This window comes from Somniosus microcephalus, chromosome 4 (assembly GCF_052327205.1).
Source record: "Somniosus microcephalus isolate GS21.2 chromosome 4, FLI_Smic_1.0, whole genome shotgun sequence".
NCBI classification, from domain to species: domain Eukaryota; kingdom Metazoa; phylum Chordata; class Chondrichthyes; order Squaliformes; family Somniosidae; genus Somniosus; species Somniosus microcephalus.
Window position 1 is genome coordinate 88,261,161 of NC_140990.1, and position 20,419 is coordinate 88,281,579.

Here is a 20,419-nt window from a genome sequence, read left to right on the forward strand (position 1 = left end):
CATCACAATGACTATTGACAACACGGCCGACCTGCATCACCGGTGACATCACAATGACTATTGACAACACGGCCGACCTGCATCATCGGTGACATCACAATGACTATTGACAACACGGCCGACCTGCATCACCGGTGACATCACAATGACTATTGACAACACGGCCGACCTGCATCACCGGTGACATCACAATGACTGTTGGCAATACGGCCAACCTGCATCGCCGGTGACATCACAATGACCACTGACAACACGACTGACCGGCATCACCGGTGACATCACAATGACCATGGACAACACGGCCGATCGGCATCACCGGTGACATCACAATGACACTGAATGGTTTAGGGTTCGTGGTCGGGGTCTTGGGGTTCGGGGCTGGTGTTACGCTTCGGGGTTTGTGGTGGTGGTTATGGGTTAGTGGTTAGGACTAAGTGTTAGGGTTAGTGATTAGTGGATATGATATGGGTTAGGATTCGTGGTTAGTGGTTTGGCATTAGGAGATAGTGATTGAGGTTACAAACCACTATTGACAATGCCAGTGTCACTGGACATGTCCTTTTTCTTTTCATTTTTTGATGTGTGCTCTATACACACATCGAAGGTGAGAAAGATGCAGAGGGTAATGGTTGATGGGTGTTTTTGTGACTGGAAGGCTGTTTCCAGTGGGGTTCTGCAGGGCTCAGTACTAGGTCCCTTGCTTTTTGTGGTATATATTAATTATCTAGTCTTGAATATAGGGGGTATGATTAAGAAGTTTGCAGATGATACTAAAATCGGCTGGTGATTGATACTGAAGAAGGAAGCTGTAGACTGCAGGAAGATATCAATAAATTGGTCAGGTGGGCAGAACAGTGGCAAATGGAATTGAATCCGGAGAAGTGTGAGGTAATGCATTTGGGGAGGGCTAACAAGGAAACGGAATACACATTAAATGGTAGGACACTGAGTAGTGTAAAGGAACAAAGGGACCTTGGAGTGCATGTTCACAGATCCCTGAAGGTAGCAGGCCAGGTAGATAAGGTGGTTAAGAAGGCATACGGAATGCTTGCCATTATTAGCCGTGGCATAGAATACAAGAGCAGGGGGGTTATGCTTCAACTGTATAAAACACTACTTAGGCCTCAGCTGGAGTACTGCGTGCAGTTCTGGTCACCACATTACAGGAAAGATGTGATTGCACTAGAGAGGGTACCGAGGAGATTTACAAGGATGTTGCCGGGAGGAGAGAATCTTAGCTGTGAGGAAAGACTGGAGAGGCTGGGTCTGTTTTCCTTGGAACAAAGGAGGCTGAGGGGAGACCTTATTGAGATGTATAAAATTATGAGGGGCCTAGATAAAGTGGATGGAAAGGACCTATTTCCCTTAGCAGAGGGGTCAAAAACCAGGGGGCACAGATTTAAAGTAATTGGTGGAGGATTTAGAGGGGATTTGAGGGGAAATGTCTTCACCCAGAGGGTTGTGGGGGTCTGGAACTCACTGCTTGAAAGGGTGGTAGAGGCAGGAACCCGAACCACATTTAAAAAGTACTTGGATGTGCACTTGGGATGCTGTAACCTGCGGGGCTACGGACCAAGAGCTGGGAAGTGGGATTAGGCTGGATAGCTCTTTGTTGGCCGGCGCGGACACGATGGGCCAAAATGGCCTCCTTCCGTGCTGTAACTTTCTATGATTCTATGCTGTGGGGCACACACTAAGTCCAGTTGCTAAAGTGATTAACAGACTGGGTTTTGTGTTCAGTGATTCCGGCCGTGTTACTGAGACTTTCCCTGGATACCAAGGCTAGGAGAGGCAAACTGGAAGGTATGGGGAGCTGGGAGTTGTCTATGAGAGTAACTGAAAGTATGAGAACTGAACTAAACTATAATTAGAAAGGAGAAAAGGCCCAAAAATGGAACAGTCGGTAACAGGACATCAATTAGTCTCCTCTTAGAGAAATAAAGAACACAACAGTGAGTGTTTACAGCAAAACTGGCTTGCCAGATATCCAGAAACTTAAACTCCAGCCCAGTTAAAGGGGTTATTAACATTAGTACAAACAAAGAATGTGATTAATGGCAGAATTGAACCCCCTGCAGTCACTTATGAACTTGCTGGTGTCTCAGTCGGTGAGATGATCGACTGAATCCCTTCCCACACACGGAGCAGGCGAATGGCCTCTCCCCAGTGTGAACTCGCTGGTGTCTCAGCAGGTTGGATGACTGAATAAATCCCTTCCCACACACGGAGCAGGTGAATATCCTCTCCCCAGTGTGAACTCGCTGGTGTGTTTGGAGATTGGATGCAGAAGTGAATCCCTTCCCACATACAGAACAGGTAAATGGCCTCTCCCCAGTGTGAACTCGCTGGTGTTGAATAAGGTGAGATGACTGCCTAAAGCTCTTTTCGCAGTGAGGGCAACTGAACGGTCTCTCGTCTGTGTGAACAAGCTGATGTTTAATTAGATCTGCAGAGAGTTTAAAGCAGTTCCCACAGTCAGAACATTTAAAAGGTCTCTCGTCAGTGTGAACTCGGTGGTGTAATTGGAGGCTGGATGACAGAGTGAATCCCATCCCACACACGGAGCAGGTGAACGGCCTCTCCCCGGTGTGACTGCGTCGATGAGCTTCTAGCTGTGATGGGGAACTGAATCCCTTCCCACAGTCCCCACATTTCCACGGTTTCTCCGTGGTGCGGCTGTCCTTGTGTCTCTCCAGGTTGGATGATCAGTTGAAGCCTCGTCCACACACAGAACACGTGTACGGTTTCTCCCCGCTGTGAATGGTGCGATGTTTTTTCAGGCTGTGTAACTGGTTAAAGCTCTTACCACAGTCAGTGCACTGGAACACTCTCACTCGGGTGTGGGTGTCTCGGTGCTTTTTCAGTCACACTGATTTTGAAATCTTTCCCACAGACAGAACAAACATTTCTCCTTCCACATTCAAAGACCGATGATATTCGGGTCCTGATGAATGGAGTGACTCTGTCAGATCTTGATGTGATGTTTGCTGCCCTTCTCACAGCCTGTAAAAGGAGTTTACAAAAGCCATCACTGAGAGTCCAGGATAGAAATTGGCAAGATTCTCTCCTCCTGGTTCCTGGCCAAGGGGGCCACGCATGCACCCTGCTGCCCCCTGAGCCTCTCAAGGTGGCGGCCGTTAACCCGGGCCTGTCACCGGGAGAAAGCCCCGCAGCTGCCGCCTCGCGAGGGGCAAACGCCCGGCCTGGAGGCTCTTGTTCGGGGCCTGAGGCCCACCCCGGGTGTTTGTGAAGCGGCTAATGTGGTGTTTTAATAACAGGGCCTGGGGCCGCAGTCGGGGTGTGGGCAGCCCGCGTCCCCCCGGGGTTCATGAACCCGCTCCCTGAGCTCGGGGTGTGAGCGGCCCGAGTCCCCCCGGGGTTCATGAACCCGCTCCCTGAGCTCAGGTTGTGAGCAGCCTGCATCCCCCCGGGGTTCATGAACCCGCTCCCTGAGCTCGGGGTGTGAGCAGCCCGCGTCCCCCCGGGGTTCATGAACCCGCTCCCTGAGCTCGGGGTGTGAGCAGCCCCCGTCCCCCCGGGGTTCATGAACCCGCTCCCTGAGCTCGGGGTGTGAGCAGCCCCCGTCCCCCCGGGGTTGATGAACCCGCTCCCTGAGCTCGGGGTGTGAGCAGCCCGCGTCCCCCCGGGTTTCATGAACCCGCTCCCTGAGCTCGGGGTGTGAGCAGCCCCCGTCCCCCCGGGGTTCATGAACCCGCTCCCTGAGCTTGGGGTGTGAGCAGCCCGCGTCCCCCCGGGGTTCATGAACCCGCTCCCTGAGCTTGGGGTGTGAGCAGCCCGCGTCCCCCCTGGGTTCATGAACCCGCTCGTCCCCCCGGGGTTCATGAACCCGCTCCCTGAGCTCGGGGTGTGAGCGGCCCGCGTCCCCCCTGGGTTCATGAACCCGCTCGTCCCCCCGGGGTTCATGAACCCGCTCCCTGAGCTCGGGGTGTGAGCAGCCCGCGTCCCCCCGCGGTTCATGAACCCGCTCCCTGAGCTCGGGGTGTGAGCAGCCCGAGTCCCCCCGGGGTTCATGAACCCGCTCCCTGAGCTCGGGGTGTGAGCGACCCGCGTCCCCCCGGGGTTCATGAACCCGCTCGTCCCCACGGGGTTCATGAACCCGCTCCCTGAGCTCGGGGTGTGAGCAGCCCGCGTCCCCCCGGGGCTCATGAACCCGCTCCCTGAGGTCGGGGTGTGAGTGGCCCGCGTCACCCCGGGGTTCATGAACCCGCTCCCTGAGCTCGGGGTGTGAGCGGCCCGCGTCCCCCCGGGGTTCATGAACCCGCTCCCTGAGCTCTCTCACCTGACGTGTCAGCGGCTGCTGCCAAGGTCCGCGCATGCTCAGCTCACACTGCCCGGGTGATTGACGGGAGCTCGGACCAATAGGGAGCGAGCGGGGCGTGACTGGAGGACTGAGCGGTCGGCGGATCCTCCAACCAATTGAGGTGAGTGAGGGGCGGGGCTTGATCTTTAAACCGGAACAACTGAAGATGAGCTGAGCATGCGCGCAGAGGTTGATTGTTGGGCAGTGTGAGCTGAGCATGCGCGGGAGAGGTTTGTTGGGCAGTGTGAGCTGAGCATGCGCGGGAGAGGTTTGTTGGGCAGTGTGAGCTGAGCATGCGCGGTTGGCGAGGCTGCAGCAGGTCAGAGGGAGGCGGGTTAATGAACCCCGGGGGGACGCGGGCTTCACACACCCCGAGTGCGGCCCCAAGCCCGATTACAAGAGCAGTGAACATTATCCGCCCCCACCCGCGGGTTCCCGTTTCACTCCGGCCCGAATCTCAACAAAGCGCCAAACTCCGGGACAGACAGGAAGTGAGTCAGGGAGCGTCTGTAAATGGAGGAAACATGGGGTCTGGTCAGGGAGCGTCTGTAAATGGAGGAGAAATGGAGACTCGTCAGGGAGCATCTGTAAATGGAGGAGAAATGGTGACTGGTCAGGGAGCGTCTATAAATGGAGGAGAAATGGTGACTGGTCAGGGAACGTCTGTAAATGGAGGAGAAATGGTGACTGGTCAGGGAGCGCCTGTAAATGGAGGAGAAATGGAGATTGGTCAGGGAGTGTCTGTAAATGAAGGCGAAATGACTCCCTATTTTGGGGGCTTGGTTTGTATGAACAAATATATGGGTGATTTTAATGAGACACTTTCTGTGTCCCAGCTCCTGTAAATACTGGCTGGAAAGGGGCCGGACTCTCAGGAGGCTCCACACCGCTGACTGCTCATGTGTCAGTGATCTCCCATCAGATTAATGTGCTTCTGCTGTGTGTGTGTTTAATAAAGTGCCCGAAGCCCTCACAGTAACACTCTCACATATCCCACCTGCAGTGTAATGTCCGTGCTGTGTGCTTCCTGTCCAATATCCCCCTGATCCCTGGCTCTCCTGTTGCACCAACTCAGTACAATGGGACAAGAAGTGCCAGCTGAAGAGATACCCAAATCAGGGACGGAATGAACATAGAAACATAGAAGATAGGAGCAGGAGTAGGCCATTCGGCCCCTCGAGCCTGCTCCGCCATTCAATGAGATCATGGCTGATCATCCAAATTCAGTACCTTGTTCCTGCCTTCTCTCATAAGAACATAAGAAATAGGAGCAGGAGTAGGCCAATCGGCCCCTCGGGCCTGCTCCGCCATTCAATAAGATCATGGCTGATCTGATCCTAACCGCCAATCCACTATCACAGAACCATCCCCTGCATCTAACAGAATTAGACATACGAAATAGGAGCAGGATCAGGCTACACGGCCCCTGGGCCCGCTCCGCTACCCACAGGGCCATGACCGATCCGAACCTAGACTCATGTCCAAATTCCTGCCCGCTCCCCGTAACCCTTAATTCCCTTTACTTCTAGGAAACTGTCTATTTCTGTTTTAAATTTATGTAATGATGTAGCTTCTACAGTTTTTTGGGGCAGCATATTCCATGGACCTACCACCCTCTGAGTGAAGTAGTTCCTCCTCATCTCAGTTTTGAAAGAGCAGCCCCTTATTCTAAGACTATGCCCCCTAGTTCTAGTTTCACCCATCATCGGGAACATCTTCCCTGCATCCACCCGATCCAACCCCTTCACAATCTTATATGTTTCAATAAGATTGCCTCTCATTCTTCTGAACTCCAATGAGTAGAGTCCCAATCTACTCAACCTCTCCTCATATGTCCATCCCCTCATCCCCGGGATTAACCGAGTGAACCTTCTTTGTACTGACTCGAGAGCAAGTATGTCCTTTCTTAAGTATGGACACCAAAACTGTACGCAGTATTCCAGGTGCGGTCTCACCAATACCTTGTACAACTGAAGCAATACCTCCCTATTTTTATATTCTATCCCCCTAGCAATGAAAGCCAACATTCCATTGGCCTTCTTAATCACTTGCTGCACCTGCATACTAACCTTTTGAGTTTCGTGCACCAGGACCCCCAGATCCCTTTGTACTTCAGTACTTTCCAGTTTCTTGCCATTAAGATAATAACTTGCTCTACGATTTTTCCTGCCAAAATGCATAACCTCACACTTTCCAGTATTGTATTCCATCTGCCAAATCTCTGCCCACTTACTTAGCCTGTCGATGTCCCCTTGCAGGTTTTTTATGTCCTCGTCACTCACTACTTTCCCTCCCATCTTAGTATCATCTGCAAACTTTGATATGTTACACTCGGTCCCCTCCTCCAAATCGTTAATATAGATTGTAAAGAGTTGGGGACCCAGCACTGACCCCTGCGGAACACCACTAGTTACTGATTGCCAGTCTGAGAATGAACCATTTATCCCAACTCTCTGCCTTCTGTTAGATAGCCAATCCTCTATCCATGCCAGAATATTACCCCCAATCCCGTGATTTTTTATCTTAAGCAATAATCTTTTGTGTGGCACCTTGTCAAATGCCTTTTGGAAGTCTAAATACACTATGTTCACTGGTTCCCCTTTATCCACCCTATATGTTACTTCCTCAAAGAACTCCAGCAAATTTGTCAAACATGACTTCCCCTTCATAAAACCATGCTGACTTTGTCCTATTAAATTATGATTATCCAAATGTCCTGTTACTGTCTCCTTAATAATGGACTCCAAAATTTTACCTACCACAGATGTTAGGCTAACCGGTCTATAGTTTCCAGCCTTCTGTCTACTGCCCTTTTTAAATAAGGGTGTTACATTAGCAGTTTTCCAGTCTGCCGGGACCATTGCCGAGTCCAGGGAGTTTTGGAAAATTATTACCAATGCATCCACAATCCCTACCGCCACTTCCCTCAAGACCCTAGGATGTAAGCCATCGGGTCCAGGTGATTTATCCGCCTTGAGTCCCATTATTTTACCGAGTACCACTTCCTTAGTGATTTTGATCGTGTTTAGCTCCTCCCCCCCTTTAGCCCCCTGTTTGTCCAGTGTTGGGATATTCTTAGTGTCTTCTACTGTAAAGACTGATGTAAAATATTCATTCAGTGTTTTTGCCATCTCCATATTTCCCACCATTAATTTCCCGGTCTCACCCTCTAAGGGACCAACATTTACTTTAGCCACCCTTTTTCTTTTTATATAACTATAAAAACTCTTACTATCTGTTTTTATATTTTTTGCTAATTTAATTTCATAATCTATCTTCCCTTTCTTAATCAATCTTTTTGTTATTTTTTGCTGTCTTTTAAAGTTTTCCCAATCCTCTATCCCCCCACTAGATTTGGCTACCTTATATGCCCTTGTTTTTAGTTGAATACTATCCTTAATTTCTTTACTTAGCCACGGATGGCTGTCTTTTCTTTTACACCCTTTTCTTCTCAGTGGAATATATATTTTTTGGAAGTTGTAAAATAACTCCTTAAATGTACACCACTGATCATGTATCGTCTTACCCTTTAATCTATTTTCCCAATCCACTCTACTCAATTCCGCTCTCATACCTTCATAGTCTCCTTTATTCAAGCTTAGCATGCTTGTTTGAGATCCAACCTTCTCACCCTCTAATTGAATATGGAATTCAACCATGTTATGGTCACTCATTCCAAGGGGATCCTTTACTAGGACATTTTTAATTAATCCTGTCTCGTTACACAGGACCAGATCTAAGGTTGCCTGCCCCCTGGTCGGTTCAGTTACATACTGCTTAAGAAAGCCATCCCTAATACTCTCAATGAACTCATCCTCAAGGCAGCCCTGCCCAATTTGATTTGTCCAATTAATATGATAGTTAAAATCCCCCATAATTATAGATGTTCCCTTATTACAAGCCTCAACTATTTCCTGATTGATACTCCGTCCAACAGAGTTGCCACAGTTCGGAGGCCTATAGACTACGCCCACTAGTGTTTTTTTCCCCTTATTATTCCTTACCTCCACCCAAACTGTTTCATTGTCCTGATCTTTTGACCCAATATCATTTCTCTGTATTACAGTGATTCCTTCCTTTATTAACATAGCCACCCCACCTCCCCTTCCTTCCTGCCTGTCCTTCCTGATCGTTAAATAACCTGGTATGTTTAATTCCCAGGCATTGTCACCCTGCAGCCATGTTTCTGTAATGGCCACAAGATCATACCCATATGTAGTTATTTGTGCCATTAACTCATCTATTTTGTTACGAATGCTACGTGCATTCAGATAGAGAACTTTCAAAGATGTTTTGTGACACTTAGTTCCTGCTTTTGCCCTTTTTATTACTTTACCTTTTACTCCATACCTTCTGCCCCTTCCTGACATGCTCTGGTTTTTAATTTCCCCACTGCTACCTATGTCTATGACCTTCTCTGTTGTCATTTGTATTATTTGCTCTCTAGGAACCTCCCCCCCACTAGTTAGTTTAAAGCCCTCTCTACAGCCCTAGTTATATGATCCGCCAGGACTCTAGTCCCAGCACTGGCCAAGTGAAGCCCGTCCCAACGGAACAGCTCCCTCCTGCCCCAGTACTGGTGCCAGTGTCCCAGGAAGCAAAACCCATTTCTCCCACACCAGTCTTTGAGCCACGCATTTAACTCTCTAATTTTATTTGTCCTAGCCAAATTCGCTCGTGGCTCAGGTAATAATCCAGAGATTATTACCCTTGTGGTTCTGCTTTTTAATTTGGCCCCTAGCTGCTCAAACTCCCTCAGCAGAACCTCCTTCCTTGTCCTATCTATGTCGTTGGTACCAACATGGACCACGACAACTGGATCCTCCCCCTCCCACTCCAAGTTTCTCTCCAGTCCAGAGGAGATGTCCTTAACCCTGGCACCGGGCAGGCAACACAGCCTTCGGGACTCTCGCTCTCGGCTGCAGAGAACTCTATCTATCCCCCTAACGATACTAACCCCTACCACTACAACATTTCTTTTAACTCCCTCCACTTGAATGGCCCCCCGCTCCACGGTGCTGTGGCCAGGTTGCTCATCCTCCCTGCAGTCCCTGTTCCCATCCTCACAGGGAGTAAGAGCCTCGAACCTGTTGGACAAGTGCAAGGGCTGCGGCTCCTCCAACACTACCTCCTGGATCCCCGTACCTGCCTCACTTCTAGTCACACCATCCTGACCCTGGCCATGGACTACATCTGAATTAATTAATCTAATTGGTGTGACTACCTCCTGATACACAGAGTCCAGGTAACTCTCCCCCTCCCTGATGTGTCTCAGTGTTTGAAGCTCGGACTCCAGCTCTTCAACACGGAGCCGGAATTCCTCGAGCAGCCAACACTTACTTAGCCTTAAGAAATATATCCAACTCCTTCTTGAATATATTTAATGAATTGGCCTCCACTGCCCTCTGTGGCAGAGAATTCCACAGGTTCACCACTCTCTGGGTGAAGAAATTCCTCCTCATCTCTGTCCTAAATGGCTTACCCCTTATCCTTAGACTGTGACCCCTAGATCTGGACTCCCCGACCAGCGGGAACATCCTTCCAGCATCTAGTCTGTCTAGTCCAGTTAGAATTTTATAAGTTTTGATGAGATCCCCTCATTATTCTAAACTCCATCGAGTACAAGCCCTATCGACCCAATCTCTCCTCATACGTCATTCCTGCCATCCCAGGTATCAGCCTGGTGAATCTTCGCTGCACTCCCTCCATGGCAAGAACATCCTTCCTCAGATAAGGCGACCAAAACTGCACACAATACTCAAGATGTGGCCTCACCAAGGACCTGTACAACTGCAGCAAGACATCCTTGTTCCTGTACTCAAACCCTCTCGCTACGAAGGCCAACATACCATTTGCCTTCTTAACCGCCTGCTGCACCTGCATGCTTACTTTCAGCGACTGGTGCACAAGGATGCCCAGGTCTCGTTGCACTTCCCCTTCTCCCAATCTATTGCCATTTAGATAATAATCTGCCTTCCTGTTTTTGACACCAAAGTGGATAACCTTGCATTTATCCACTCTTCTGCCCTTGCAGCACGTTCCTATGCAGAGCTAGACAGGTAGCTAACAATTTGATATATTCCCATAAAAATCACAAGGCTTGGCTTTTCTTGTAAACTTTACTGAAAGATTCTTATTGTGAAAATGAAATACAACACAGAAATGGAAGCACACATTAGTATACAAGCACATAACTGATATGCATACACAAACTTAGGTACGCCTGAGCAACACAGTACATTTAGCATGTAACTTACCAAAACACGTGGAAACACAGCTTACTGTGAATATACATTTAGCAAACTGAAAGGCATTCTCTTACATTCACTTTAAATTAGCCCTGTACATAGTGCATCAAAATACAGCTACAAGTTAACCAGCTAGACAGAGAGCGAGCACTTCATGGCTAGCTGTGTAAGTTTGCTTACAGAGAAAAGTTACAAACTAAACATTTTCTGCAAAATATAGTGTACACTAATCATCTATAACATTCTCAAGTACTTACAGACAAATAGTGTCCAAGGCTGGAGCGTGACAACAATATAACTTCCCAGACCATGTGTGGCTGCAGGTCTGTGATATACAGTAGTTTACTGTGCTTTACTGTGCTTTACTGCGCTTGCTAGGTACCAAATATCCACTAGGTGGCAGCACACAATGGAAATCGACCCAAATTACTCAAACCCCTGAATTAGACAGACAGAAACCCCACAGTGCAGATAGAGGCCATTTCGGCCCATCGAGCCTGCACCGACACATATCCCACCCGATCCCCGTAACCCCACGTATTTAACCCCCTAACACAAAGGGTCAATTTATCAGAGCCAATCAACCTAACTCACACATCTTTGGACTGTGGGAGGAAACCGGAGCACCCGGAGGAAACCCACGCAAACACGGGGAGAACGTACAAACTCCACACAGACAGTCGCCCGAGGCCGGATTCGAACCCGGGTCCCTGGCGCTGTGAGGCAACAGTGCTAACCACTATGCCACCGTGCTGGAAAGCTAACATAAATTCCTAAAGAAAGGCAGCACATCCACGTTATATTGCATCTGCCATGCTTCTGCCCAATCACCCAACCTGTCCAAATCATACTGGAGTTTCTCAGCATCCTCCTCACAGCACACACGCCCACCCAGCTTTGTGTCATCTGCAAACTTGGAGATATTACATCTAGTTCCCTCGTTCAGATCATTAATATATATTGTGAATAGCTGGGGTCCTAGGACCGATCCCTGCGGTACCCCACTAGTCACTGCCTGCTACTCGGAAAAAGATGAAAGGTTCAGACATGTGCAATGTTAATCTTAGACAATGGGTGAGATGCTGAGCACTGCCCAACATTTCACCACAACACCTTTCAAATAGTTTCTTCAATTTCTCTTCTGAAGCCATTATTTTATGACAGAGTCTGGTCCCCGCAGGGTGCTGGTTTCCAGTCCCTCATGAGTGTAGAACTGAACCCATCAGAGTCAACACTTTCAGGGGGAGGAAGAAAAGTCGATTAAAAGGAAAAATGCTGGAGATGGTGCTATGGGTTTGGCTTTCAGCAGAGGGAGGAGGGAGAGAGTGTGGGATGGGGATTTACAGCTTTGGGGAAAAAGAGACGAAAGATTGTTCCATAAAAACTAGAATTGTCTGTTCTGAATTTCTATCCTATACTTACAGTGATGTCTTTTGTAAACTCCTTTTACAGGGTATTAGAAGGGGTGGGTTTACAGACAGGAAACTCAAACCAAACATCACCCCAACATCAGTGTGACTGGAAAAGCACCGAGCCCCACACACCCGAGTGAGAGTGTTCCTGTGCACTGACTGTGGAAAGAGCTTTAGCCAGTTACATGGCCTGAAAAAACATCGCACCATTCACAGCGAGGAGAAACTGTACACGTGATCTGTGTGTGGACGAGGCTTCAACCGATCGTCCAACCTGGAGAGAGACAAGGATACCCGCACCACGGAGAAACCATGGAAATGTGGGGACTGTGGGAAGGGATTCAATTACCCGTCTGAGCTGGAAACTCATCGACGCAGTCACACCAGGGAGAGGCCGTTCAGTTGCTCCATGTGTGGGAAGGGATTCACTCAGTCATCCAACCTGCTGACTCACCAGCGAGTTCACACCGGGGAGAGGCCGTTCACCTGCTCAGTGTGTGGGAAGGGATTCACTAATTCAGCCCACCATCTGAGACACCAGCGAGTTCACACTGACGTGAGACCTTTTAAATGCTCCGATTGTGCGAACTGCTTTAAAAGCTCTGAGGAACTGATTCAACACCAGCGAGTTCACACTGGGGAGAGACCGTTCACCTGCTCCGTGTGTGGGAAGGGATTCACTTGTTCATCCAGCCTGCTGACACACCAACGAGTTCACACCGGGGAGAGGCCGTTTACCTGCTCTGTGTGTGGGAAGGGATTCACTTGTTCATCCGGCCTTCGGACACACCAGTGAGTTCACACTGGGGAGAGACCATTCACCTGCTCTGTGTGTGGGAAGGGATTCACTCAGTCATCCGGCCTGCTGATTCACCAGCGAGTTCACACTGGGGTGAGGCCATTCATCTGCACCGTGTGTGGGAAGGGATTCACTCAGTCATCCAACCTGCTGACACACCAGCGAGTTCACAAGTGACTGCCGGGGTTGGATTCTGCTGTTTTTGCTGCTGTTAATCACATCCAGGACTGAACCATGTTCATTCTGACATTTGGAGTTTGTTTCTGCTGATGTTAAACTCCAGCCAGTTATAGGGTTATTAATATTCTGGATATACAGCTGATTGACTTGTTGGGGCTGCAGTGTCCCTTTAAGAATCATTGTCTGTGATCGTTCCCCTTAATTCAGGACTTTCATAAGAAGTTATTTGAAAATAAAATTATGAATTTTACTTTAACCTTAAATTGACCTTTGGTACAAAATTTACAATATATTCTCTGAAAAGTTCCACTGTTTGACAACGCCAATTAGAAAGTGCTGATTAATCCTCAATGACAATTCTTACTGACTTGCACATTACACACAGTGGCACCTCCATTATCCACCAGAAAGAAGGGGAATGGGAATTGGTGGAGAATCGAGAGTCCCCAAATGTTGCCCCTCCCGTCTGGTACAGCAATCCCCTCGACATGGGAATGGAGACAAGTCCAATCCAAGTAACGGGCTGAGCTTAATCTTTCTGGGCCTGTGGGGTTGGTTTATATCAGACAGGAGGAGATTGGTGTCAGTGACTGTGGGGTTGGTTTATATCAGACAGGAAGAGATTGGTGTCAGTGACTGTAGGGTTGGTTTATATCAGACAACAAGAGGTTGGTGTCAGTGACTGTATCTAACCCATACTGTATCTGTTCTGGGAGTGTTTGATGGGAAAGTGTAAAGGGAGCTTTACTCTGTATCTAACCCGTGCTGTTCCTGCCTTGGGAGTGTTTGATGAGACAGTGTAGAAGGAGCTTTACTCTGTATCTAACCCATGCTGTACCTGCCCTGGGCGTGTTTGATGGGACAGTGTAGAGCGATCTTTACTCTGTATCTAACCCATGCTGTACCTGCCCTGGGAGTGTTTGATGGGACAATGTAGAGGGAGCTTTACTCTGTATCTAACCTGCGTTGTACCTGCCCTGGGAGTGTTTGATGGGATAATGTAGAGGGAGCTTTACTCTGTCTACAAACTGTGCCATCCCTGCCCTGGTAGTGCTTGATGGGACCTGGAGGAATGAGAGGTGATCTCATTGAAACGTATAAGATCCTGAGGGGGATTGACAGGGTAGATGCTAAGAGGTTGTTTCCCCTGGCTGGAGAGTCTCGAAATAGGTGGCATAATCTCAGGATAAGAGGTTGACCTTTGAAGATAGAGAGGAGGAGGAATTTCTTCACTCAGAGGGTTGTGAATCTTTGGAATTCTCTGCCCCAAAGGGCTGTGGATGCTGAATCGTTGAGTATATTCAAGGCTGAGATAGATTTTTGGACTCTAGTGGAATCAAGGGATATGTGGGTCAGGTGGGGTTGAGGTCGAAGATCAGCCATGATATTGAATGACGGAGCAGGCTCGAGGGGCCGTATGGCCCACTCCTGCTCCTAATTCTTACGTTCTGAAGCTGACCACTGTTTTTTTTTAATTCATTCACAGGATGTGGGCATCGCCAGCAAGGCCAGTATTTATTGCCCATCTCTAATTGCCCTCGAAGGTGGTGGTGAGCCGCCTTCTGAATACAACTGAGTGACTCGCTGGGCCATTTCAGAGGGCAGTTAAGAGTGAACCACATTGCTATGGGTCTGAAGTCACCAATAGGCCAGACCGGGTAAGGATGGCAGATTTCCTTCCCTAAATGACATTAGTGAACCAGATGGGTTTTTACACAATCCGATAGTTTCATGGTCACCATCACTGATACAAACTTTTCATTCAAGATTTATTTGATGTTGTACTTCGTCATTTTCTGGTGAATCAAACATTTAAAAAATCTGAGCCAGTGTGTTGTGAGACAAAGAGCCTTGTGTCCAATCAGGGGAATAAAGGCCCACAGCCTCCCCTGGCCCCGGGCCCTGAACAAGGGACTGGAGAAACTCACTGCCCTGTGGATCAGACAATCAGCCGGCGCTAGTCCCGCCCCTTGGGCTCCCCGATTGGTTGGAGGACCCGCCGCCGGCTCACTCCTCCAGCCCCACCCCGCTCGCTCCCTATTGGTCGGAAGCTCCCGTCAATCAGGCCGTGGGCCTGGGTCACGTGTCCCTCACCGACTTTACGAAGAAAGCCCTGCGCGGTCGCCGGGCGGAGCTGCAGGTCGGCGGGAGCCGGGTCAGGAGATTAATAAACTGCGGGTAGGCCGCGCTGCAGGGTTTATAAAGGTAGAGAACGGCCACAGGCCCGAATGTGGTCCAGCGGCCCGGTCTGTGTTCCACCGGACGGCAGCTGTGAGGCTTTTTCTCGGTGATAGGCCCGGACTACGTGCCGCCATCTTGGTGGAGGAAAGACGGACCGGTTCCGCCTGCAGCACGGCGCATGCGCGGCCATCTTGGTAGAGGAACAAAGAGTGGGCGGGGCTTCAGGGTCCCAGTGACCAGGAGAGACAATCATTGACTCATTGATTTTATTCTCACTCTGCACACAGCGGGTGTAGAACTGAACCCAACAGAGTAGAGGGAGGGGGAAAACTGGGAGTGGAGGAAAGAAATGTTGGAGATGGTGCGATGGGTTTGGATTTCAGCACAGGGAGGAGGGAGAGTGTGTGGGACGGGGATTTACAGCTTTGGGGGAACAAGAGAGGAGAGAATGTTCCATAGAAACTAGAATTGTCTTTTCTGAATGTATATCCTGCACTTACAGTGATGACTTTTGTAAACTCATTTTACAGGGAGTGAGAAGGGGAGGATTTACAGGCGGGAAACTCAAACCAAACATCACGTCAAGATCTGACAGAGTCACTCGATTCATCAGGACCTGAATATCATCGGCCTTTTCCTCTGTTCTTTCTATGGGAAAAGATTTCAAACATCAGTGTGACTGGAAAAGCGCCGAGACACACACACCCGAGTGAGAGTGTTCCAATGAACTGACTGTAAAAGAGCTTTAACCAGTTACACAGCCTGAAAAATCATCGCACCATTCACAGCGGGGAGAAACCATATGCGAGTTCTGTGTGTGGACGAGGCTTCAATCGATTGTCCAACCTGGAGGGACGCAAGGACACCCGCACCATGGAGAAACTGTGGAAATGTGGCGACTGTGGAAAGGGGTTCAGTTGCCCGTCCCACCTGAAAACTCATTGACGCAGTCACACCGGGGAGAGGCCGTTCACCTGCTCCACGTGTGGGAAGGGATTCACTCACTCATCCTACCTGACCAGACACCAGCGAGTTCACACTGGAGACACGCCATTCTTCTGCTCTGTGTGTGGAAATGGATTCACTCATTCAACCACACTGCTGCAACACCAGCGAGTTCACACTGGGGAGAGACCGTTCACCTGCTCCGTGTGTGGGAAGAGATTCACTCAGTCATCCAACCTGCTGAAACACCAGCTTGTTCATTCTGATAGGAGACCTTATAAATGTTCTAAGTGTGAGCTGAGCTTTAAAAGCTCCAATGGTCTGCTGAGACACCAACGCACCCACACTGGGGAGAGGCCATTCACCTGCTCCGAGTGTGGGAAGGGATTCACTAATTCATCCAACCTGCTGACACACCAGCGAGTTCACACTGAGGAGAGACCTTTTAAATGCTCGAACTGCGGGAAGTGCTATAAAAGTTCCAGGGAACTGATGTGCCATCAACGTGTTCACACTGACAAGAAACTGTTCAGGTGCTCTCACTGCGGGACTGGGTTCAGGCAGTCATCTGAACTCACTGTACACCAGCACACCCACACTGGGGAGAGGCCGTTCACCTGCTCCGTGTGTGGGAAGGGATTCACTCGCTCATCCCACCTCACTGATCATCAACTTGTTCACATTGATGAGAGACCTTTTAAATGTTCTGACTGTGAGAAAAGTTTTAAAAGCAAAAGGAAACTGATACAACACGAACGCACTCACACTGGGGATTGGCCGTTCACCTGCTCCGTGTGTGGGAAGGGATTCACTCTTTCATCCACCCTGCTGACACACCAGCAAGTTCACACTGGGGAGAGGCTGTTCACCTGCTCAGTATGTGGGAAGGGATTCACTCAGTCATCCACCCTGCTGAGACACCAGCAAGTTCACAAGTCACTGCAGGGGTTGAATCCTGCTGTTATTGCTGCTGTTAATCACATCCAGGACTGAACCATGTTCATTCTGACAGTTGGGATTTATTTCTGCTGAGGTTAATGACCCCTATAACTGGGCTGGAGTTTAATATTCTGGATATGTGTCAGCTTTGTGTTAAATACATTGTTGTAGATTTTTGCCTTGTAGCATCACCTGGCTGGAGCTCAGAAAGGACAATCTGGGGGAGGATCGTACGGCGGGAACAGAACTTCATCCTGGACACAGTCCTTCAGGGCCACACTGAAAGAGGCAAATGGCACTTTAATCTTTCTCGTCTCTCTTCATTGACAGCAAAGTCGCCGCGAGGGTTAATCTTGAGGCCTGTAAGAAATGTGTCCCATCCGCTCTCTTCCATGGTTCAGAGCTCCTAGGCACGGAACAGAAGGCTCCTTTACAACTGTGTTTAGAGTCAGGAAGAACAACGGTGAATGCTGGAAACGTGCTGTCAAATCAGAGATTGGTGTCAAACTGCAATCAGTTCCTGACTGAAAGCGAAACGGCAGGTTTAAGTTTCCAGTCTAAAAATGACTGGTAATTATTCTAAGAAGATGTAAAGTGTTTATGTGACAGTCCTGAGTCTACCATTTTAAGGCAGGTTAAAATATAAATTGGTTAAAGTCTGCATTAAAATAGCAGACGGAGGAGTTCACAGGAGCCTGTTAACTGCTGGTACAATTATACAACAGACATTTGATCTCCAGATAAAGAAGAACCTGCAGCGTGTTTCCAGGAATTCCCTGTTTTATTGATACGTGTGTGTTAGTCACCAGGATAACTAAAAATACACAACCCAGAACATCCACGGGGTTGCGATCCCAACCGTTACTCTGGGATCACTCCCGCTGTGGAACTCCACCACTGACCCTGCTGAAGGTTGTAGGCTCAGGGAGTGGGGCCTCCAGGAGTGGATGGTAAGAAAGCTGGGCTTCAGTATCCTGACAAATATACACCGAGGAACCAGAGGAATCCTTACTGAGGAACCGTCTGGGGTTTTACCGGCCAGCGTAGGTCTCGGGGTGAATGATTCCTGACTCCCCGAACTGTCTTACATTGAACCCAGTTCAGATCAAGATGAATTCAGTTTATAGGAGAATAGGGACAAATATCACCCACAATTGAGGGAGTCAAAAGCAGCCATTAGAGAGGCTAAGAGATCTTTTGGAAGATGGTGTACAATTCTGGTAATAATAGTAAAAGCTTTTCCAGCTACGTCAGGAGTCAGAAGACATAGTTACACAGAGTTACATAGAATTACAGAGTCTACAGCACAGGAACAGGCCATTCGGCCCAACTGGTCAATGCCGGTGTTTCTGCTCCACACGAGTCTCCTCCCACCACTCTTCATCTAACCCTATTAGCATATCCTTCTATTCCTTTCTCCCTCATGTGCTTATCTACCTTTCCCATGAATGTATCTGTGCTATTCGCCTCAACTACTCCTTGTGGTAGCACGTTCCACATTCTTACCTCTCTTTGGGTGAAGAAGTTTCCCCTGAATTCCCCATTGGATTTATTAGAGACTGTGTTATATTTATGACCTGTAGTTTTAGACTCCCCCACAAGTGGAAACATTTTCTCCAGGTCCACCCTATATATCCTTTTCATAATCTTAAAGACCTCGATCAGGTCACCCATCAGTCTTCTCTTTATTCTAGAGAAAAGAGCCCCAGCCTGTTCAGCCTTTCCTGATAAGTATATCCTCTCAGTTCTGGGATCATCCTTGCAAAGCCTTTTTCCACCTTCTCCAGTGTCTCTATATCCTTTTTATAATATGGAGACCAGAACTGTGCACTGTACGCCAAGTGTGGTCTAACCAAGGTTCGATACAAGTTTAACATAACTTTTCTGCTTTTCAATTCTATCCCTCTAGAAATGATCCCCAGTCCATTGTTTGCTCCTGTTATGGCCTCATTAACCTGCGTCGCTACTTTTAGTGATTTGTGTATCTGGACCCCGAGATCCCTTTGCTCCTCTACCCCATTTAGATTCTTATTTTCCTACCAAAATGCACCACCTTTCTTAAAATTAATTTGCTAATTACCCTCCCATTCTGGAAGTCTTGCGATTTTTTAATATTCGTTCATCGGATGTGGGCGTCGCTGGTAAGGCCAGCATTTATTGCCCATCCCTAGTTGCTCTTGAGAAGGGGGCGGTGAGCCACCTTCTTGAACCGCTGCAGTCCGTGTGATGAAGGTACTCCCACAGTGCTGTTAGAGAGGGAGTTTAACCCATGATTTTGTCACAGTCTTCCTCAGTATTAACTCTACCTCCCAATTTGGTGTCATTGACAAATTTTGGAATTGTACCTCTGATTCCTGAGTCCAAATAGTTTATGTAAATGCTGAGTAAGAGTGGTCCCAGCACTGATCCCTGTGGAACACCATTTCCCACCTTTTGCCACTCTTAAACCCTGTTTTCTGTAACCAGCTTGCTATCCATAACAGTATGTAAGATCTAGAAGATGACCAAGGTCAGGCCGTGTGGAGTGAAGGGCCAGGCAGCAGAATGGATGGAAAGATGGCTACAAAACAGAAATCGGAGGGTTGGAGTTAAGGGAAGTTTGTAGCGATCTTTCCATCCATTCTGCTGCCTGGCCCTTGACTCCACAGGGCCTGACCGTGGTCATCTTGTAGACCGTACATACTGCAGACACAGTGCACCAGTGGTGGAGGGGGTGGATATTGAGTCCTGTGGCAGGGGCGCTGATGAAGTGGATTTCTCTGTCCGTGAGTTTTGAGGCATCGCTAGTGGCATTTTTCACCACTTTCCACCTTTAAAAAACCTTGCTGCCAGTTTATTAAAGCCATTAACAGCCGCTCGGGTGGGACACACCAATAAATGAGGCCTTGTTTCCCTCAGAATGATAGGCCTGAACCCGAGTTAGAAAACATTTAGCAATTAAACCAGACTGGGTGGGGCCTGAGGTGCGAGTTAGTAACAGAAGATTGGTGGCCAGCGTACTTCACACCAGGGCTGAGGACCCGGGGACTCAGGTTTCTGTATCATTTATTGATTAATTTGTTTATTGCCCAATCTCAATCAGACTGGTGGGTCATCTTGCTGTCTGGCGGAGGCGAGGTTCCCCAATGGAGGGCTCTCTACGCGGGAGACCTTCCCTGCACCATTGGGGAGCTGGGGTGGAGACTGTTGCAGGGAGCTGTCGTGTGCAATCGTTTTTAAACTCCTTTCCGGACTCCAAGGCCAGATGTGGTTTCTGTGGCCTAGAGGACTCCATGGGCCGTGTATATTTTCAGTGTGAGAGGTTGCAGCCCCTGTATAGTTACCTGAAGGGGCTGCTCCTCAACTCTTGGTTACACTTTAGCCCCACGCTCCTACTCTTTGCCCGCCCGGGGTG

At 48.8% G+C, this 20,419-nt stretch overlaps 1 pseudogene; it reads left to right on the plus strand.

Moving 5' to 3' along the window:
* The first annotated feature begins 11,639 nt into the window (after nt 1-11,639).
* On the plus strand, nt 11,640-17,465 carry LOC147119466 (uncharacterized; annotated as a pseudogene).
* Nucleotides 17,466-20,419: the final 2,954 nt, after the last annotated feature.